Genomic DNA, 19,645 nt, shown 5'->3' with positions numbered 1-19,645 from the left:
CCGTAAAAAAAGGTTTGTTCTCATTGAATTCCGCACAATTTGACAATCGCTCAAAAAAGGCTCGGGTCGATTAGTGCGAATTAATGTTGAAAAAAAAAAACGTTTGCGGTGCTTCAAAATACGTTTATAAGAACATCACACGTGGCTAATTGTGGAACTATACGTATGTGCCCTAAACGAAAAAAGTAATCGATCGTGCGGGTCCACGAATACGAGCCAAATTCAGCGAAAGTTGTTCGTGGAAGAAGCACTGCCAAGCAAATGGTTTCCTTTTTCTTCGGCAAAACAAGTCATGTGGCGACTATCTCGTTTGAGAAACATAGGAGGTCAATTTTGAGTGGTACGTCATAATTTGAATGCTTGCAGTGGACTGTGGAGCCAAAGCCAGGGTTGTGAGGCAACATATCACAGGAGCAAGTTAGACCTTCAAAATTCCGTACAGATATTTATAATGGGCCTAGAACTTAATCTGCTAAATTTGGTTCATAGGTTCAGATATAAGATATTTAGATATAGCTCCCATATAAAGCTAAGCAAATCGGATATGAATTGCACCCTAAAGTGGCTCACGAAATAAAATCAGGAGATCTGGATATCAGGTAATGAATCGATTTAAGCCATACTTGGCTCACATGTTGCCAAAATTTTGTTCAAAGTCATTACTACACAGTAAATATTTCGGATATTTTATTCCATCAATTGTGTTGATTTCAGTTCAAAATATCTTTCACGATTGTTCATCATATGCATTGAGTAAAGAATAATTTAGTTCCATTTATTTAATGTTGAACCATAACGAAGTTCATTTGATGTAATTATATTTTAGATCTACCTTAACTAAAATCGAATAAAAATGTCTTTAGCGCTATATGAAGTTCAACTTTATTCAAAAGTAGCTTATTTTAAGTCAACCATTAGGTCACTCAAGAAGACAAATAGAAGGGCCACTTTCAAATGTGAAGGGCTACATCCAAATGTGAACCTTTATAGCCTATTTGGGATTCCCAAGGACCTACATCAATAAGTAGTGTCTGTACAAAGTTTCGCAGATTACGCCATATCAGGACCATATCAGGATTACGCCATATTAGGACCGATTCGGACCATACTTGATTTGGATGCTGAATTCGGATTTCAGCCAAATCGGATAAGAATTGCGCCGTCTAAAGGCTCAAGAAGCCAAGATCCAAGACTAAACCAGTCTTGGATCTTGGCTTTGCCAGCTATATCGAAATATTTACCGACATGGCCCATTTGCAATCCCAACTGACCTACGTTAATGGGTATTAGTGCAAAATTGCTGAGTGCTGAGCTTAATTCCTTTGAAAGTTAGCGTACTTTCGACAGACGGACATGACTTAATCGACTAAGAATATCAAGATGATCAGAATATATACATACTTTGTTGGGTCTCTGATGAATATTTCTATCCTATGGTATAGGGTATATAAACCAATGTCAGGAAATCCATATTTCAACCAGAATCCCTAACAGTCCTCCATTCCACGTCCCTACGACGTTCCAAATCTGATATTGCGTCCCCACCTCAGTGCCGGTGTGTGTTAGTCGCGAAAGCCGTGAAATGAAATTGGAAATACTCCAACTTCACAACATCTTCCCCACATGCCCTACAAAGAACGGCAAGTGATGGCATACTTACCACACCTATTCTGCAGAAGTGCGCTCGTTGTCCTATGTGTCTCATTATGTTACCGAAAGTTTTCCTGCTCAACTTCTTACTTTCTTTCAGTTATAGCCTCGTTTTCCCACGATCTGGATCAACCAATAGAATTTTCTTTATTCTACAAAAAATTTCAATATTCCACAAAGCTATATGCGCATTCCTTGCCCACGTCCTTAACTCGGACTGTGTCGCCCCGAAAGTAAAGAAGTTTACTCGGGTGATTACCAAAGTTTAATACTTCACAATTTTCGCCAGCACTTAAAAGGGATAACTACATCTGAACATTTTTATACCCACCACCGAAGGATGAGGGTAATTCATTTTGTCATTCCGTTTGCAACACATCGAAATATCCATTTCTGACCCCATAAAGTACATATATTCTTGATCAGCGTAAAAATCTAAGACGATCTAGACATGTCCGTCCGTCTGTCTGTTGAAATCACGCTAAAGTCTTCAAAAATGAAGATATTGAACTGAAACTTTGCACAGATTATTGTTTTGTCCATATGAAGGTTAAGTGCGAAGATGAGCCGGCTCGGGTCGATTAGTGCGAAGATGAGCTATATCGGACTATATCTTGATATAGCCCCTATATAGACCGATTCGCCGACTTAGAGTCTTAGGCCCATAAAAACATTTATTTTCCGATTTTGCTGAAATTTGGGACAGTGAGCTGTGCTAGGTCCTTCGACATCCTTTGTTAATTTGGCCAAGATCGGTTCAGATTTGTATATAGCTGCCATATAGACCGTTCTCTCGATTTATGATCTTGCGCCCATAAAAGGCGCATTCATTGTCCGATTTCGCAACAATTTGGGACAGTGAGTTGTGCTAGATCCTTCGACATTTCTCTTCAATTTGGCACAGATCAGGCGAGATTTGGATATAGCTGCCATATAGACCGATCTCTCGATTTAAGGTTTTTGGGCTCATAAAAGACGCATTTATTGTCCGATGTCGCCGAAATTTGGGACAGTGAGTTATATTAGGCCTTTCGACATATTTCTTCAATTTGGCCCAGACCGATCTCTCGATTTAAGGCCTTGGGCCCATAAAGGCGCATTTATTGTCCGATTTTTCCAACATTTGAGACAATGAGTTGTGTTAGGCTCTTCGACGTTCTTCTGCAACTTAGCCCAAATCGGTCAAGATTTGGATAAAGCTGCCATATAGACCGATATTTCGATTTAAAGTCTTGGACCCATAAAAGGCGCATTTTTAATCCGATTTCACTGAAATTTGACACATTTTTCACCGGATTTTGACGAAAGGTGGTTTACATATATATCCGAAGTGGTGGGTATGCAAAGTTGGGCCCAGCCCAGTGTAACGCCTTTTTACTTGTTATACCCTCCACCATAAGATGGGGGGTATACTAATTTCGTCATTCTGTTTGTAACTGCTCGAAATATTCGTCTGAGACCCCATAAAGTATATATATTCTTGATCGTCGCGACATTTTATGTCGATCTAGCCATGTCCGTCCGTCTGTCCGTCTGTCCGTCTGTCCGTCCGTCCGTCCGTCCGTCCGTCCGTCCGTCCGTCCGTCCGTACGTCCGACCGTCTGTCTGTCGAAAACACGCTAACTTCCGAAGGAGTAAAGCTAGCCGCTTGAAATTTTGCACAAATAATTCTTATTATGTAGGTCGGTTGGTATTGTAAATGGGCCATATCGGTCCATGTTTTGATATAGCTGCCATATAAACCAATCTTGGGTCTTGACTTCTTGAGCCTGTAGAGTGCGCAATTCTTATCCGATTGGAGTGAAATTTTGCGTGACGTGTTTTGCTATGATATCCAACAACTGTGCCAAGTATGGCTCAAATCGGTCTATAACCTGATATAGCTGCCATATAAACCGATCTTGGGTCTTGACTTCTTGAGCCTCTAGCGTGCGCAATTCTTATCCGATCAGAATGAAATTTTGCACGACGTGTTTTGTTATGATATCCAACAACTGTGCCAAGTATGGTTCAAATCGGTCCATAACCTGATATAGCTGCCATATAAACCGATCTTGGGTCTTGACTTCTTGAGCCTCTAGCGTACGCAATTCTTATCCGATCAGAATGAAATTTTGCACGACGAGTTTCCTTATTATATCCAACAACAGTGCCAAGTATGGTTCAAATCGGTCCATAACCTGATATAGCTACCATATAAACCGATCTTGGGTCTTGACTTCTTGACCCTCTAGAGGGCGCAATTCTTATCCGATTGGAATGGAATTTCGTACGACATGTTTTGTTATGATACCCAACAACTGTCCTAAGTATGGTTCAAATCGGTCCATAACCTGATAAAGCTACCATATAAACCGATCTTCGGTCTTGACTTCTTGACCCTCTAGAGGGCACAATTCTTATCCGATTTGAATGAATTTTTGCACGAAGTATTTCGTTATGATATCCAACAAATGTGCCAAGTATGGTTGAAATCGGTCCATAACATGATATAGCTGTCATATAAACAGTTCTGGGGATTTGATTTCTTGAGCTTCTAGAGGGCGCAATTCCTATCCGATTTGGCTGATATTTTGCATGACGTATTTTATTTTTACTTTCAACAACTGTGTCCAATAAGGTTCAAATCGGTTCATAACCTGATATAGCTGCCATATAAACCGATCTGGGATCTTGACTTCTTGACCCCTAGAGGTCGCAATTATTATCCGATATGCCTGAAATTTTGTACGATGGATCCTCTCATGACCATCAACAAACGTGTTTATTATGGTCTGAATCGGTCTATAGCCCGATACAGATCCCATATAAATCGTTCTATCTATTTTACTTCGTGAGCCCCAATGGGCGCAATTCTTATACGAATTGGCTGAAATTTTACACAGGTCTCCAACATATAATTTAATTGTGGTCCGAACCGGACCATATCTTGATATCGTTTTAATAGCAGAGCAACTCTTTTCTTATATCCTTTTTTGCCTAAGAAGAGATGCCGGGAAAAGAACTCGACAAATGCGATCCATGGTGGAGGGTATATAAGATTCGGCCCGGCCGAACTTAGCACGCTTTTACTTGTTTTCTGATGTTTTTGCCAGTATTTGAGATCAGCCGTTCAGTGTTAAAGTCGGACATTCTAACCATACAAAGTAAAACAATTTTTGTAATTATTATTAAGGGTAAAACCTCCATTACTGCACAACAGTAGGGTATATATATTTTTGATTCTTAACGATCTCTAAGACGTTTAAGCCATGTCCACCATGTCTACTGTACTAAGGTTAAATTCAAAGATGGACTGTGTCGGACTATATCTTCATGTAGCCCCCATTTTGACCGATCTGTAGATTTAAAGCCTTGAGTCCACAAAAGACACATTTATTACTCGATTATACCGAAATGAAAAATAAAGTCTAATTCGGACTAAAATATATATACCGATCTCCCGATTCATGATGTTTGCCCCATAAAGTACATTTTTGTTATACGATTCCACTGATACAAAGCGCTGTCTGTTTTGTAGAGTCTCTCGACAACCCTGTCAAGTATAGACTATATTTGGATATAGCTACCATATTCGCCGAAATCCCGATTTAAGACTCTGGTTCCATGACACTAAGATGCAAAACCCAATTGAATGAACAATGCAATTACAATAGATGTGTTAGGCCCTTCGACATTTGTGCTGAGTATGGTTCAGATCAGACCATATTTGGATATGGTTCCATTTAGGCCGGTCTCCAGATTAAACGTTTTTCTCCTATTAATGACGTATTTATTACACTATTTTGCTTAAACTTGGTGCAGTCTGCACTATTGGACCCTTATATATCCTTCCCGAATATGGTACAGATCGGGCCATATTTAGATATAAGGGTCCTATAGATTTTGTTCACAGAATTTTTCCCGGTGTCCAAACCCATGCATTCAGATTCGCAGGCAGACATGCCAAACACTGTGGACAGTGGCGTCCTCAAAATCTGATGTGGCCTCTTTACAATATGATCTAATCGTAAATAGATGATATCCAGGATTTGGGCAGGTCAAACTTAATGCGTTTCATATTTAAGTATTTCAGTATTACACAAACGTCCACTATGAGTACATGCCGCCAAATTTCTTAGCTACCCCTATGTTTACTGGAAAATCCCCTTTATCAAAGAGTAACCTATAAAATCCTTTAACTGCCACAACATTGAATGCGGTTCCAATTGATCCCATGAAATTCATGCCTATGGAATTGAGTTTATATTTTTTTGTGTACACATGGCTTGGGCTTTCCTTTAAATCAACAGCATTTAACTTTTTTTATTTTATCTTGATTTTTTCCATGTGCATGTGAATGGAGTAAACATGCTTGAGTCCTTTGGAATTCTATTTGCACTGCTAACACAATCGTCTGGTACATGTTTGGTAGAAAAACAAAAACAAGAAAAGCTTAAGGATATTGTTTGTTTACCATCAAACAAAATAAGAAAAACTTTTCCAAAGAATATCATCGCCATTAAATTAGCATACAAACATTCATACAAAAACCAACCGACTACACCCATCCAACGATTCAGGCAACCAGCCATCCTATCCATCCATACGGAGCGATTGATGGTGGTGGGCGATGACTTGGCTCGACACTGGAGCCCGTGTTGGCCAACTTGGAGCGTATAGGGCGTATCTGTCTGGGATTAAATGTGAGATGTGAAGCGAGCGAGGAAGAAAGAGAACGAACAAAAACTTAATAGGAGAAATTAGAAATTTGCATATTTTTCCGCTGGCATATTAAAGTGTATCACTTAAAACACGTAAAATGATTGCCAACAACATTTTTCCACGAAGCACCCATAGCATCACTTGGCACCCCAATTCCTCCAACCATCCATTTAAATGCTGACAGCTCTTACACGGAAACCCCCTAAAAATAGCAGACCAACCACATGTACCCATCCACTCACTCACACGATAATACACACAAACACACACACACATATACGCATTCTGAAAATCCTTACACATGCTCGGGTACAGTCCTATTAATAGACCCAATGAAGCGGCTGTCAGTAAGTGGCTAGGTCTATGGGATCCTTCCTTGGCTCCTTGTTCCGGCCATAAAATTAACAGCAGCACCACCACCACCGCCACTATGGTTTCCATGATAGTCGTATAAATTTGCACATGACAATAACTTAAATGGGTACAAGAATTAGAATAGCCTTTAAATATTAATGGGGATTTAAATCGTCCGTGACATCGAAACCTGCGCCACCAGTGAGGTGAGAGCTCTTGCTTTTAGTGCTTGTCGTCGTCGACGAGACACCAGTTGGTCGGCGGCAGATAGCACTTGTCATATGGCCCCAAGTGTTGTCCTCTTATTTTGTCTGTGCGATCCATTCGTCACTTTAGTGGTTCCTGGGAAAAACAAAGAAATAAATAAAAATATGCAGGATATTTTTAGGCATTTAAAAACAACGACATCCAGCCACGGATTGGGCCATAAATATTTAAAGAGAAAGACATTTGGAGTGTCCTTGACTGTCATCGGATCGCTGCTGTGTGAGCTATAATCTGAGTACCAGCACTGTCATTGACAGTTGCAGGTGTTACGTTCTAGTTTGGCAGTATTTGAAAGTTGTTCTTTGTGATTATTGACGAGTACGCGCAAATAAAAGCTCAAGGACAATTTCATAGTGTTTAATTCTTTGAATTTATTTTGTGGCCCGTGTAAAGTGGTCTCATTTTAAATGACTACACACAAACAATTGTAATAGGATTTAAAGGTAAATAATGACAGCATTTGATATGCGCTTATGTTAGCGCATATCAAACAACAGACGCATTAAATCGGGAGATTTGGCAAATAATATGATTCCCCTGATTTTTATCTTAGGATGGGGGTATATTCATTTTGTTATTCTGTTTATAACACATTGAAATATCCACATATGTTCCTATAAAGTATATATATTCTTGATCAGCGTAAAAATCTAAGACGACCTAGACATGTCCGTCCGTCTGTCCGTCTGTCTGTTGAAGTCACGCTACAGTCTTTAAAAATAGATATATTGAGTTAAAACTTTGCACATATATCTGGATATAGCCCCTATATAAACCGATCCGCCGATTGGGTCTTAGGCTCATAAAAGCCACATTTGTTATCCGATTTTGCTGAAATGTGGGACAGTGAGTTCGGCCCGTCGATATCTTTCTTCAATTTGACTCAGATCGGTCTAGATTTGGATATAGCTGTCATATAGACCGATCTCTTGATTAAAGGTCTTAAGCCCATAAAAGCCACATTTGAGACAGTGAGTTATGTTAAGCCCCTCCACATATTTTTGCAATTTAGTCTAGATCGATCAAGATTTGCATATAGCTGCCGTATAGACCGATATCTTGATTTAAGTTATTGACCCAAAAATGGCGCATTTATAATCCGATTTAACTGAAATATGACACAGTGACTTATGTTAGTCTTTTTGACATGCATGTTCTATATGGTTCAGATCGGTTTATTTTCAGATATAGCTACTAAAAAGACCAATATTTTGTTATACACAATTGAACGATGACTTGTACTTCTTAGTATTTGGTTCAAATCGGAACATATTTCAATCAAATTGCTACGGGACATAATGTATGCAATTTTCATCGGATTTTGATGAAAGGTAGTTTACATATATACCTGAGGTGGTGGGTATCCAAAGTTCGGCCCGGCTGAACTTAACGCCTTTTATTGTCGTATATATAAAAATCAATTTGTGTTTGTTTGTTTGTATGTTTGTTTGTATGTTTGTTTGTATGTTTGTGTGTTCATTATAGACTCAGAAACGGCTGAACCGTTTTTTTTGAAATTTTCACAGATGGTGCATTATGATCCCGTGGTGAAAATAGGAAACTACATTTTTTGATATCTGAAGGGGGGCGGACCCTCCCCCTTACCTTAATTTTCGGAAATGCCAGATCTTGGAGATGGGTGGTGCGATTTAAGCGAAATTTTGTGTGCTCTCATATAGTACCCTAAAAATAAAATTTTGGTATCCAAATTTCGGATGGGGTACCTAGGGGTACCCTGAAACCACCCACCCTGAAACCTACGAAACATATATTTAGACCAATCACGACAATATGGGACTCAAATGAAAGGTCTTTAGGATAAGAAAACGTATCTGATGTCCATTTGTCGAACCAAGTGCTAGGGGGACCACCCCAACCCCCAAAACACTCCCCAAACATGACTTATTTACTGACCATGAGAATATGGGGCTTAAATAAAAGGTATTTGAGTGTAGAATTCGAATATAATATCCAAATATGAGACCAAGTGTTTGGGGGGCCGCCTCTCCCCAAAAACCTCCCCCATAGCGGACACATTTACGACAATAGCCACATGGGGCTCAAATGAAAGGTCTTTGGGAGTAAAGCACAAATCTGGTATTAATATTCGGGAAAGTGTCTATGGGGCCACCTCACCCCCACAACACCACCCAATCCCCAAAACACTACTAAATCGGGCATATTTACCGATCATGGCAATATGGGACTCAAATGAAAGGTATTTGCGAATAGAATACGAATCTGATATCCAAATGTGGGACCAAGTGTTTGGGGGGCCGCCTCTCCCCAAAAACATCCCCCCAAGGGGACAAATTTACGACCATAGGAATATGGGGCTCAAATGAATTGTCTTTGGGAGTAAAGCACGAATCTGATATCAATATTTCGGAAAAGTGTCTATCTGGGCAGCCCACCCCCACAACACCACCCAAATAGTATTTTCTGACTATTGCAATATGAGGCTCAAATAAGAGGGTTTTAAAGTGGAACAAATCCGATATATATTTTCAAGGCCAACTCACTAAGTGGCCGCCCATCCCCCAAAACACCCCCAGCCGGTCATGTTTGCCGACTACGGAAATATGGGGTTCAAATTAATGGTATGTGGGAGTAGACCACGTATCTGATATCAACAACTGTCTAGCGGACGTCCCACCACCATAACAACCCCCAAATAGGACGTATTTACTCACCAAGACAATTTGGGTTTTAAAGAGAATGGAACTTAATATTCATAGCTTTTAAGGCCAATACCCCAAACCGGACATATTTGCTGACTTTTGCAATAAGGAGTTTAAATGAGATTTGAAAACGAATTTGATATCCAATTTTTAGGCCAATGGCAATATGAGGTTCAAATAAATAATATATAGATATATGAGAATAGAGAACATTGCTGATATATTTTCCGGGCTTAGTGTTTGGGCGACCACCCCAATCCCCAAAACAACCCTAAATCGGGCATATTTACCGACCACGACAATGTGGACCTAAATGAAAAGTATTGGGGGGTAGAGTAAGAATTGATGCCCATTTTCGGAACCAATTTTCTGGGGATCTACCCCTTTCCCAAAATACCCAACAAACTGCAATTTTTGAATATGGGGCTCAAATAAAGATATTTGGGAGTAGAATACGAATTTTATATCCAACTATAGGACCATATATTTTGAGCATCACCCCTTTCCCAAAACACCCCAAAAAGGAAAAAATGTTTCGGCCATGCCAATATGTGGCTCAAAAAAAGGTACATGAGATTAGAAAAAGAATTTGATAACCTATTTTGGGGCCATGTGTTTGGGGGACGCCTCATCCTGTAAACTCCTCTTAAGCCAATGGCAATATGGGGTTCAAATAAATGGTATTTGAGAGAAGAGCACGATGCTGATATTTTTTCAGGGCCATGTATCTGGGAGTACACCTTACATCCAAACTTAAATTCGTAGACCAATAAAGATCATATGGGATTCAGGTAAAGCACTTATATCGTTAAACTGTTAGCCAAGCGATATACTATTTTCGTAGCATGGTATATCACCAAAAAATCTTTAATTGTCGAAAATAAATATTCCATGGAAACTTTTGTTCCATATAAGGTAAAAGAAGGCGCAGCGGAGCGGGGCCCGGGTCAGCTAGTACAACATAAATTATAAATAAATAAAAGAATAAATATAAAATAATAAAATTATAATTATAAATAAATAAAAATATTTTTTCCCAAAAATTTTTAAAGTTCAAAATATTTATAAAATTTGCTTCGTCAATACAAATTTTCTAAATTGTAAATATATAAAACTTCATCAAAATCGGACAACGGAATGGATGGTCGGGCGTAATGGGTAAAAATTTTGTCTTTAAAAATATTAATTGAAATTTGTCTATAGAAACATATTAGAAAATAGTTGTTTTGGACAGATATGCGCAATAAACAGGTAAAAGCGTGCTAAGTTCGGCCGGGCCGAATCTTATATACCCTCCACCATGAATCGAATTTGTCGAGCTCTTTTCACAGTATCTCTTTTTAGGCAAACAAAGGATATCCAGCTATGGTTCATTTCGGACCATAATTGAATTGAATATTGGAGACCATAGTAGAAGTCATTGTGTAAAATTTCAGCCAAATCTAGTAAGAATGGCGCAGTTTAGGGGCTGAAGAAGTTAAATAGGGAGATCGGTTTATATGGGTGCTGTATTAGGCTATAAACCGATTTATACAATATTCGACACGTATGATCGGCGGATCAGTTTATATGGGGGCTATATCAAAATATAGTCCGCTACAGCCCTTCTTCGAACTTAACCTGCTTATGGATAAAAATAGAATCTGTGCAAAGTTTCAGCTCGACATCTCTATTTTTGAAAACTGTAGCGTGATTTCAACAGACAGACGGACGGACATGGCTAGATCGTCATAGATTTTTCCGCTGATCAAGAATATATATAAATACTTTATAGGGTCGGAAATGGATATTTCGATGTGTTGCAAACGGAATGACAAAATGAATATACCCCATCCTTCGGTGGTGTGTATAAAAATGTCTAGCTACGCCAATGGTGGAACATCTCTTTGTTCACGAGAGTAAAATACGTTTGACGGACAAAAGTTCCATTGAAATTATTGAATGTCTACAGATTGTCATAATTTAGTCACAAGTCTGCATCTGAAACTTGTGTAGTAAATTCTTAAAAAAACTACTAAAAACCGACAATTGACATTGGTGACGATAGCTAGCAGCTGGTTCTGCTAATTGAGAATACAAATTTTATTGATTAATCAAATAAAATGTGGAATTTTTTGTGTTTATCAAAATGTAACCATGGATGCAATATACAATTTAGTTTTCGCCAACTTACAAACATATCTCTACCTAGTTAGGCTTCATATCGGTAGGGAAGATGATATTTTTTAATGTTGCCGGTAGCATGTCTCTGAACTTCAGGTTTGTTGGAAGTACTTGTCCCACAAACATTTGAAATATTTTCCATAGGCGTTGTTTCATTTTCGGTCACATAGGTTTCGAGAATGAGAGCTTCGTGAGCTGACGGTGTGGCGTCCGTCCCACAATGATTTAAAAATTCCTTGGGTACTTAGGCAAATTAATGAATTCCTTTTCAAGCAACGTGCATGCTACAGAATATTTAATTACTTGAAAACAATGGCATGTAACTTCTGTGATAAAAATTACACTTACCTGACTGAAAAGCATATTCTCAATGTCATAATTTTACATGCTCTCTGGCACTTAAACTTACTGTTTAAATTAAATTCCATTGAAAACGCATGTGAGCAGTGACTAAGCAAAAAAGGATAATCGACTATGTAACAAAGTCGATGTTGTTTATAAACCCACGTAGCAAGAATATAAATTTTTCTTTAAAGTATTTCGTTGTTTTATATTAAAGGTCGAAAAGCAGTTTTTTGATCGATTTAAGATTTCTTTTTGTAAATGTGCCACCTAAGAAAACTTAACGTAAACACCGTGTTTAGGTGTTTTAAAAGTTGTATTCTCCATAAAATGAAAAGCCTAAATGTGTATAGTGTAATATTTTTTGAAAGTCACTTATTTGTAATTCTTCATTTATAATTCTGTCTCTCTTTTCGTGTAAGGTTAAAAAGAATGCGATTACAAAGGTCAAAACAGAATTGAGCTTTGTTTTTGAGCAATGCGTTGAAAAAAAGTTTTACATTTGAGGAAATTTCGTGATTTTATGTAAAAGTTTAGGACATTCAATATTTTTATACCCACCACCATAGGGTAGGGGTATATTCATTTAGTCATATCGTTTGCAACACATCGTAATATCAATTTCCGACCCTACAAAGCATATGTATTTCGGCTCGTCGTAAAATTCTAAGACGATTTAACGATGTCCGTGTATCTGTCCGTCTGTCCTTCCGTCTGTTGCGACCACTCTACAGCCTTAAAAAAATGAGAAATTAAGCTAAAATTTGGCACAAATACGTCTTTTTGATATACGCTGGTTAAGTTCTATATATAGACCGATCTGCCGGTAAAGAGTCTAATGTCCATACATGCTTTATTTTTTATCCGCTTTCACTGAAGTTTGAAACAGTGACTAGCTTTGGGCCTTCCGACATCTGGCCCAAATCTGTTTCAGATCGGACTATATTTAGATATAGCTGCCATATAGGCCGATCTGCCGCTTAAGTGTCTGGAACCCATAGAAGCTGGATTTATTTCCCAATTTCTCTGAAAATTTAATCAGTGAGTTGTTTTAAGCCATCCGGCATCTGACCCAAATATGAGTCAAATCAGACTATATAGATATAGCTGTATTATAGACCGATTTTCCAATTTAGGGTGTTAATCCCATAAAAAGCAGATTTATTGTCCGATAATGTCACTTGTATATGAGTTCTCGGGACCTCAATAAAATATGTTCGAGACCAGCCTCTATTAAGCTAAAACTACGGATATAGTAGTGGGGTTACAATTAAATAGGGTGATTACTATATCCTTGCTTAATTTGCTCCAGATCGGTTCAGAATTGGTTATAGGTGTCATATAAAACAATCTCTCGATTTACAATTTTCGCCCCAAATAAGCGCGTTTATTATCCGATTTCGTTGAAATTTTGACGCAATTATGTTTGGCTTTTCGACATCCGTGTCGTATATGCTTCTGATCGGATTGGATCGGATCGGCCAAAAAAAACCAATATTTTGATCTACAAAAATGAACAGTGACTTCTATTTATTAGACTTATATTTATTAGACCACTCAATGTCCGTGCCGAATTTGAGTGCATAAGTTATCCCATTTTCACCGGATTGTGACGAAAGAGGGCTTACATTTATACCCGAGGTGGTGGGTATGCAAAGTTCGGCCCGGCCAAACTTAATGCCTTTTTACTTGTTTTTAAAATCACCATAATGGTATAATGGGAGTACGCTTATGTAGTCATTCCGATCGATCCGAATCGTAACTGGAGATGAAAAATGGATTGTTTACAACAACGTTAGTCGAAAACGATCATGGTCCAAGCATGGTGAAACAGCTCAAACCACTTCAAAGGCTGATATCCACCAAAAGAAGGTTATGCTGTCTGTTTGGTGGGATTGGAATGGTGTGGTATATTTTGAGCTGCTTCCAAGGAACCAAACTATTAATTCCGATGTTTACTGTCAACAATTGGACAAATTGAATACAGCCATCAAGGAAAAGCGACCAGAATTGGTCAATCGTAAAGGTGTCATATTCCACCAGGACAACCGCCAAAAACTGAGTGAGCTTGGCTGGGAACTTTTGATACATCCACCATATAGCCCTGACCTTGCACCGTCAGACTACAATTTATTTCGATCTTTGCAGAACTCCTTAAATGGTAAAACTTTCGGCAATGATGAGGCTATAAAATCGCACTTGGTTCAGTTTTTTGCAGATAAAGGCCAGAAGTTCTATGAGCGTGGAATACTAAATTTGCCAGGAAGATGGCAAAAGGTTATCGAACAAATTTATACATTTGATTAAAGTTCATTCTAAGTTTTATTAAAAATTCATTTACTTTCTTTTAAAAAATTCGCAATTACTCCAATATTTTCAGGGCATAGTATTTGGGGGACCACCCCACTCCCCAAAACACCCCTAAATCGGGCATATTTACCGACCATGACAATATGCGGCTTAAATAAAAGGTATTGGGGGGTAGAGCAAGAATTGGTACCCATTTTCGGGACCAATTTTCTGGGGGTCTACCCCTTTCCCAAAATATTCCACAAATAGCAATTTTTTTATTGACCATCGCAATATGGGGCTCAAATAAAGGTATTTGGAAGTAGAATACGAATTTGATATCCAAATGTAGGGCCATGTATTTAGGGCATCGTCCCTTTCCCAAAACACCCCCAAAGGAAAAAAATTGTTCGACCATGCCAATATGTGGCTCAAATGAAAGGTATTTGAGATTAGAAAAGAATTTGATAACCAATTCTGGGGCCATGTGTTTGGGGTACGCCTCACCCTGAAAACTCCTCTTCAACAAATGCTAATATGGGGTTTATATAAATGGTATTTGAGACAAGAGCACGATGCTGATATTTTTTCAGGGCCAAGTATCTGGGGGACCACCTCTCCCCCGAAAACACCACTAAATCCGATATCATGAGAATATCGGGCTGAAATGAAGTATTTTATGATTGGAGTACATCTTACATCCAAACTTAAATTGGTAGACCAATAAAGATCATATGGGATTCCGACAAAAGCACGTATATTGTTAAACTGTTAGTCAAGCGATATACTATTTTCGTAACATGGTATTTCACTAAAAGATCTTTAATTGTCGAAAATAAATATTTGAAGGAAACTTTTGTTTCATATAAAATAACAGAAGGCGCAGCGGAACGGGCCCGGGTCAGCTAGTTTTAAATAAATTAAATCAGTGTTGTATTAACATTCAAAGCGAACGCATTTTCTCATAATTCTTACACTCTACATAAACCGATTACCCGATATTACTTCTTGAGCCCCAATAGCGCGCAATTCTTATCTGAAATTTACTACTTTCATAAAAAGTGTTTGCTGAAAATAGCAAACACTGTCTATTGAATATTAGCAGTTAATTTTGCAGCTATTGTAGTTATGCTATTACAGCAGTAGTAGTTTTGCAGTTTCAGAACAGTAGGCTGACTGCAGAAAAGTAAGATGTCTTCTGAAAACCACTGCTGCTCAATTATGAAGGGGATGTTAGAAGAAACAAGTAAGAGCGTCCTAAGTTCGGCCTGGCCGCATCTTATATACCCTCCACCATGGATAGCATTTGTCGGGTTCTATGCGCGGTATCTCTTTTTAGTCAAAAAATAATATTGAATTAGAACTGTTATGCTATTGGAGCTATATCAAGTTATAGTCCGATTCGGACCATAAATGAATGCTGAATATTAAAGAAGTCATTGTGTATTATTTCAGTTCATTCGGATAAGAATTGCCCTTGTAGGGGCTTAAGAAGCAAAATCGGTAGATAGGTTTATATGGGAGCAATATCAAGCTATTGATCGATTAAGACCATATTGCACACATATGTTGAAGGTCTTGAGAAAAGACGTTGTACAAATTTTCTGCCAAATCGTATGAGAATTGGGCCCTCTAGAGGCTCAAGAAGTCAAGACCCAAGATCGGCTTATATGGCAGCTATATCGAAACATGGACTGATTTGGCCTATTTGCAATCCCAACCGACCTTTACTAATAAAAACTAAAGGAAAGTTTTTGTGCAAAATTTCAAGCGGCTAGCTTTTCTTCTTTGAAAGTTAGCGTGCTTTCGACAACCAGACGTACAGATGAACAGACGGACAGATGAACAGACGGACGGACGGACAGATGAACGAACATGGCTAGATCGACTTAAAATGATATGACGATCAAGAATATATAGACTTTTTGGGGTCTCAGACGGATATTTGAAGGATTTCGATATAGCTGCCATATAGACCGATCTCTCGGTTTTAGCTTTTGAGACCATAAAAGGCGCATTTATTGTCCGATGTCGTTGAAATTTGAGACAGTAAGTTTAGTTAAGCTTTTCGATGGTCTTCTTCAATTTGGCCCAGATCGGTCCAAATTTGAATATAGCTGCCATATAGACCGATCTCTCGATTTTAGGTTTTGGGCCCACAAACGGCGCATTTATTGGCCGATTTCGCCGAAATGTGGGCCAGTGCTTTGCTCTTGGACATTTTTCTGCAATTTGGCTTAAATCGGTCCAAATTTGGATATAGCTGCCATGTCGATTTAAAGTCTTGGCCCCATAAAAGGCGCATTTATAATCAGATTTCACTGAAATTTGACACCATGACTTATGTTAGGCTTTTCGACAACCGTGACATATATGGTTCAGATCGGTTTATTTTTAGATATAGCTACTGTACTTATTAATATTTCGTCAAAATCGGAACATCTTTCGATATAACTGCTATGGGTCATAAGGTGTGCAATTTTCACCGGATTTTGAAGAAAGGTTGTTTACATATATCCAAAGTCCGGCCCAGCCGAACTTAACGCCTTTTTACTTGTTGTACTTAAAACAGCAGATTTTGTTTCCTGATTTAGCTGAACAAAATGTGTAAAAGTACAGCAGACGGACAAAAACTGCTGTTTTAGCATTTTTGCTGTTTAGAATAACAAATTTGAATAAGTGTGTGTTGTCTCAAACATCCAAATTAAGTATGGTCCGAATCAGTCCATAACCTGATATGGCTTCAATAGCTATTTGTAGTCATTATCCTTTGTTGGCCTATAAAGTGATAATTTGCAAAGAACTTGACAAATGCGATCTGTGTCGGAGGGTATATAAGATTCTGCCCGAAGTTGGCACGCTTTTATTTGTTATTAATATTTTGTTAATTATACCCACCACTATAGGATAGAGGTACATTAATTAAGTCATTGCGTTTGTAACACATTCAAACATTCATTTCCGACCCTACAAAGTATATAAATTTCGGTTTTTTGGTAAAATTCTAACGATATCCGCGTGTCAGTCCGTCTATGTGTTTGGCCCCGACTTGTACTTCCTAAATATGAAGGTTAAGTTTTTGAATGGGTCAATTTCGTGGAAATTTGGCTTAGTGAGTTCGACTATGGCTCCCGATATCCGAACCGAATAATGTCCATATCGGGCTATATTTTTATATACCTGCCTTTTAGACCGATTCATAGTCTTAAGCCCATAACAGGAGCATTTATAATCCGATTTCGTTGCAACTTAGTGTGAGTTTTATTAGGCCCGTCGACATCCGAACTGAATATGGTCCAGATCGGACATTATTTGGATATAATTGCCATATAAACTGATCTGGCTATTTAGTGTTTTCACTGAAAAATATAATTCAGTGAGTTGCACGAGTCATCTCGTCGTCTAAGCGAAATATGGGCCAGAACAGACCATATATTGTTATAGTTGTTATATAGACCCTCTGCCGGTTTAGGGTATTATGCTCATAAAACCCACATTCATAATTCGATTTCAACAACAAGCCGATTATTGGCTTAGGAGTATGTCCATAGTAGCATGAGGGGATTTATATCTGCACCTTCTTTTCAACCTAACCTAACCAACAGGATTTCACAGAAATTTAAAACATTAAATTAGAATAGACCTCCCGTTGTCCAAACAGAACATGGTCGAGATCGGACTATATTTCGCAATAGCTGTCATAAAGACTGATCGGCAGATCATTTAGGCTCTGAAGCCAATAAAAGACGCATTTGTAATACGAATTCTTTGAAATAGGAAGAGTGAATTTTAGTAAGGCCCCCGATATGCAAACAGCAAATATAGTCAGTGGCTGCTCATATTTAGATATGTATGGCATATAGACAAAGAGTTTTATTAACTAATTGAGAAACATTCTCCATGAATATTTATTCACTGCACCACCACTGGGTATTATAGATTTGTGCCTTTGTTTGCAACGCTAAGAAGGAGAAGAGCTAGACCCATTGATAAGTATACCGATCGATTCGACTCCGAAATGATACGATTTAGCCATGTCCGTCTGTCCGTCTGTAAGTCCATGTATTCTTGTAATCAAAGTGCAGGTCGTATTTGTTGTCCGATTATCACGAAAGTTTGCACATGTCAGTTCTTTGGCTTAAGGACAAACGCTATTGATTTTGAAAAAATCGGTTCAGGTGTAGATTGCTCCCATATATCTCTCCCATCCGATATGGCTTTTAAGGCTGTAGAAGCCACAATTTTCGTCCGATCTTCACCAAATTTGGCATTGGGTATTTTATTTGAGGTCTAAATATGTGTGCAAAATTTCATAAATCGGTTTCAGTTCAGATCGGTTCAGATTTAGATATAGTTCCCATAAATATATATCATCGGATTTGGCTTTTTAAGGCTGTAGATGCCACAATTTTGGTCCGATCTTTACAAAATTGCATGAGGTGCTTTATTTGATGTCTTCATATGTGTGCAAAATTTCATAAAAATCAGTTTAGATTTAGATAAAGCTACCATATATATCGTTCATCCGATATGGACTTTTAAGGCTGTAGAATCCACAATTTTCGTCCGATTTTACATTGATTGCAATACGTTGTAATACGTGCGCAATATTTCATTAAAATAAGTCCTAATTTAGATATAGCTCCAATGTGTATATTTCATCCGATATGGACTTTTATGGCAGTAAAGACCACAATTTTGGTCACATCTTAATGACACACACTATTTGTCGCCCCAGTATGTGTCATTAAAATTAGCACAGGTTTTGATATAACTCCCATATAATCTTTTATCCGATATGGCCTTTTAAAGGTGTGGAAATCCAAATCTTTTGTCCTATGGTGGGAAAATCTTACAAGGTTCTAAATTTCTATTTCAATCAAAGTCTGACTAGATTTCAATATAAGTTCTACATATAAAAAGTACTGCATGCACTAGGTGGTGCAGGGTATTATATAGTCGGCACCGCCCGACTTTTGCCTTTCCTTACTGGCTTTGTAATTTATTCGTGCTATTTTCTTACTATATTTTTCAATTGTGGTAATGCCTCTTCATTTGAGAAGTTTCTTTTTGTCGCTGGCAGGTGTAATACTCTTAATAATACGCTTTGTTTTCTCGGTACTTCAATATATTGTGGGAAAAGTACTTATGTATTTGAAATTGTACTCGTGCGTATATTTCCGTATATATTCTTT

Source organism: Stomoxys calcitrans, chromosome 2, assembly GCF_963082655.1.
Source record: "Stomoxys calcitrans chromosome 2, idStoCalc2.1, whole genome shotgun sequence".
Lineage (NCBI taxonomy): Eukaryota > Metazoa > Arthropoda > Insecta > Diptera > Muscidae > Stomoxys > Stomoxys calcitrans.
This window is presented reverse-complemented; position numbering follows the sequence as displayed.